Below are 4,774 nucleotides of genomic sequence, written 5' to 3' on the forward strand. Positions count from 1 at the left end.
CACAAGCGGTGTACTCCCCAAGGGACTAAGTTACCATCAAAGGAAACAATTTTTATTTGATACAAAGTAGTATTTATAGGATAAGCCGTACTTATTTTGAGAATGTGCCAATGGAGTTATTATACGGTGTGTCATGGACTTTGAAATAAATGACATCTTGGAAGCTTGTTAATCGTCACCTTATGACGGTCATCATGGAGGAGTCTGAACTACTGCCAAGATTTTCCCATGCTGATTTTATTGGCCTTCCAATCATGAGGACACCATTGAATGGTTTAAATCTTGTCATAATTATCAAATGTATGGAGGCATTTCAAGAAGGCACGAGATACTCCTCAAGCCCAACTTGGAGGTAGAGCTTTTTGATGTATGGGGGATCGATTTCATGGGTCCTTTTGTGAGTTCCTTTGGGATTAAATACATTTTGGGGGATAATCCATTACATTTCAAAATAGGTGGAGGCCATTGCTCTCCCCATTAACAATAGCAAATGTGACACCTCATTTCTATAAAAGAATATTTTCACAATGTTCGGCACCCCTCAGGAAATCATTAGTGATGGGGGTTTGAATTTTTGCAATGTGCTATTCTTGACAAGTATGGAGACAAGAATAAAGTTTCCACTCCATACCACCCCTAAACAAGCAGTCAAGTGGAGGTGTCAAATTGCGAAATCAAAGCCATCCTCAAAAAGATGGTAAATATAGGTCGCACTGATTGGGCAAGGCAACTTGATGAAGCAATTTAGGCTTATAGAACAGCCTACCCTATCAATTGGTGTTTGGTAAGGCATGTCATTTACCCATTGAGCTTGAGCATAAGGCCTTGTGGACTTTGAAAAGCATAAATATAAATTGGGGAGAAGCATCTGAGGCGTGGGTGACACAATTCCATGAGATGGAAGAATTCTGACTTAAGGCTTATGATAATGCAGCATTGTACAAGGAGAAAATAAAGAAATGGCATGATTCTCAAATATTATAGCGAGAATTCTATTTGGAGAGAATGTACACCTTTATAACTCTCATTTGAAACTTTTTGTGGGGAAACTCCACTCAAAATTACCGGGACCATTTGTGATTTCTAAAGTCTACCCAAGTGGTGAAGTTGAGTTGGAAGATAAGGAAGGGAAGAAATTTGTAGTCAATGGCCAAAGAGTGAAGCACTACATTAAAAAATTCTCCGTGGTGGCCAACGTCAAGAGTGTTGACTTCAAAGATGCTAATTTATAAAAGAAGAGAGTCGTGCTGCGACGTTAAATTAGGTGCTTGATGGGAGGCAACCCATCCTTGACTCATTTTTGTTTGTTTTGATGTTTTGTAGGTATTTTTATCATAAATAGTGTACTCAGAAAAATAAGGGAAAAACAAAGCTGGAAAACTGATAGCTATGCAGGCAATGAAAAACAGCACAAAAATAAGGGATTTAAGCCTTAGTTACCGCAATCACGGAAACACAATCATGTACCTATTGTCGTGATCGCGACATCAGACTCCTGCAATGCCTACTATTTACGAGAGCCATTCTCATCTCTGTTACTTTCTAAATTTTAAATTTATTTTAGTGAGAACACTTTAGGCCTTTAAGTTGGGGTGTGTAGTTACATTACGTGAGATATCTTAGCTATAACCAAGCTTTTCCCCTTTGCCCTACGATTTATAGATTGAGTAATGACTCGAGGATACAAGGGAAGTCTGAGTACCTATGGCATTTTATTTTGTAAAGCTGGGGTCACTTTGTACACCATTAGTAAAGCTTGAGTAGCCATATGGTTTATTTTCCGATTTGGAGCCAATATGTGAGACTAAGGTTTTGGTTGTAGCCATAGTTTAGCAATTTGTGCATGGCTCTATTGCAAATCAAGAAACCCCCTCGATCCAAAATTTTTGAAAAATCAAGGGCATGGACGTGAATAATGTTGACAAATCCTTTTCTATTTTTGTGGTTCCATAAATTTTTGACTTGTGAATAATGATAAATACTATAATGGTGTCTCTCGCAGGAGGGACATTTGATCTCCCTTGGCAAAACTTTGCATTTCGTGTGTGGTGATCTATTTGATATTCATCTCGTGTATACTTGTGTTTATCTAGAACTTGCCCCATTAGTCTTTCAAAACTAACTTTGATTGTATTTGGTTGGAGAAATGATCTTAGGCCATCCTTATTATTGTGGAACCCACTCTGTCCTAAAAATCCTACCAATGCATAATTCTAATCCCTAGTACCCACTTTGAACCTTTTAATCTTTCTTTGGCAAACACGTTACAAGTCGTGAACTATCTTTCTATCCCTCTTTTGAACCATACCCTCCTTGAACTTGAAAATACAACTAGAGGCTAAAAGCCTAAGTTGGGGGTGGTAGAAATCGATGGAAGTAAGTTTAGGGTCACAAAGTATTAGTGAAATACCAAATGTTCCTACGTATTGAAAATCAATATTAAGGAAAAGAAAGGATCCCATAAAAGAATGAATTGCTCAAAAGTGCAAGGAAATAGAAGTCAAAGAATAGTGGTGAACAGAGGAAACAAAAGATAGGCGTGAAGAAAGAAAGAAAATAAAGAAGAGTGAACCTTGGTCATAAAAGGAGTCTTGTAAAGTGTGATGTAAATGTTCAAGGAAGGGTGTAGCTATATTGGTCCTAAAATCCTACCCTAACCCGAACCTACATTACAACTTTAGAAATTCCTTAGAGATCTCCGACCATTAACTTTCTTTGTAGTGGTATTTGAAAATAGGGGTAAGTTGGCATGACACTTGTTGCATTGTGATTTCTTTTGTGAGGAAAGAGTTCTTGCACTTAAATTTCCTTGTTGCATATTTGATAGTTTGGTGTGTGGAAATTCTTGTTCTTTTGAGGACAATATGTAAGCAAGTTAAGGTGAGTGACTCTTGTCACCTCCCAAAAAATGAGGCAAATAGAGTATGGTTTAATTTTAGTCAAAGGGGAACCACTTCTAGAGTATTGGTTTTTGCTGCTTGATTGATCTTTAAAGTCTTATGCATTGCATTTTATAATGAGGGGTGTTGTGAAATAACCTAGAATATGTGCAATGAGCTACTTGTGGTTGCAATTCAAGTTGATGTCATTATGGCCTTTAAGGCATAAATTTTGGGCATAAATGATTATGTCTCATGGTAAGTGGTAGTGTTGCTTAAGGGCAAACAAACGTTGTAAGTTGGAGGTGTGATGAGTGGTGATTTTACTGCTCATTCTCACTCATTATTAGTGCACATTACCTTTGCAAAAATGAGTAAATAAGTCATAATTACAAATAAATGCACTAATATCCACTCTTTGCATGTATAAGAGTTGAAAAGATAGAAGGGTGTGGATTGGAGCTTAAAGATAAAAAAGAAGCAGAAAAAGTGCAGTTGAAGACTCAAAGCGCATAGGACCTCAGATATCGCGGTCATAGTCATATCACTGCGATCACTGTCAGCTAAGCATAAAATTAACCTAGCCTCGGGTAACGCAATCTCAGTCGGAGGAATGCAATTGTAATCGTTCAAAGTTATCCAATACAACATGATCGCTCGCTTATAGATGTGATCGTGGTGGTGCGATCGCAGTCAACGCTCCACGACTATGGCCTAACGGGAGAAATGAGTAAAAGGGCATTAGGGTTAATTAGAGAGTTGAAGAAAAGTTTATAGGGAGAAATTAAAAAATACTTAGAACAAGGAGGAAGAACCCTAGATTTTAGAGAAAAAGAGGGGACATTTGAGTTTTTCTTTCTTGGTAATTGTTGTTGAAAAGAAAAATTAGTGAAATTGGAGTGGGATATTAAAGATTATTTTGCCCTCTCTTATATGAATTCCATGGATGCATTACTTGGTAAAATTCTTTTCTCCGATTTAATAAGTAGCTAATTTTTTTAGTCTTGAGATTATTTTAAACTAGAGTGTAATTGTATGTGGGTATTGTCGTGTTTACATGAACTTTAGTTATTGCGTATGGATTCTACCATTGCTTGAGCTTATGGGTTGGAATTTGATGGGTGAAAACCTCAAATCTCCAAATGGATTTGATGGGTGAAACCCTATGCTCTAGAAATCCTTTGTCATTCTCGAAAGAGAGATTTAGGTAAATATTAGGTAACCCATAACATCTTTGAAAAAGGGTTATAGAGGAACAAGACAATGGTTCACAACTAAGCCTATGGTTTATTACCCTTACAATCTTAGAAATAAGTGTTCAGGGAGTGTAAATCATGTCAAGAGCATCATCCTAGACATAGGGATGCTTTGTTGAGGTCTTCGGTGATTATGCAAATTTCACAATTTCACATTTTTTACCTTTAGATAGACATAGTCCCAAGATTCCCTAAATTCTTGAATTAAAATCAAAGATTTCTCCTAACGACTAGTTGTAAATGGTGGTGTGGAAAGTTCCAATCAAATCCCCCTATTTTATTTTAGATGTTGCTTTATTTAGCATTCCAAGTAATCTCATAGTAATTTAAGCAACGATAAGATTCGAAGTCTATAGCATTCACTCCTCGAGATTCGACCCTAATTTAAATTGGGTTACTTGACAACGACCGCCTCACTCCTCAATTATAGGAGTGAGTTGAGCATTATCATGCTCTCAGATTCTAGTAGTGATGTCAGTGTATTGTATAACATTTGTAAGGAAGGATGCCCGACCTATTCTTATTTTAGTATTTGTACTTCAGTTATCATGACGTCTACTCATGGCTTACATGCCATCTCCATGCTCATAGCTCATATTTATGCACTTTCCATAGAATCATGTGTGCTTCTAGTTCCTA

The sequence above is a fragment of the Capsicum annuum genome, chromosome 12 (assembly GCF_002878395.1).
Source record: "Capsicum annuum cultivar UCD-10X-F1 chromosome 12, UCD10Xv1.1, whole genome shotgun sequence".
Classification (NCBI taxonomy): domain Eukaryota; kingdom Viridiplantae; phylum Streptophyta; class Magnoliopsida; order Solanales; family Solanaceae; genus Capsicum; species Capsicum annuum.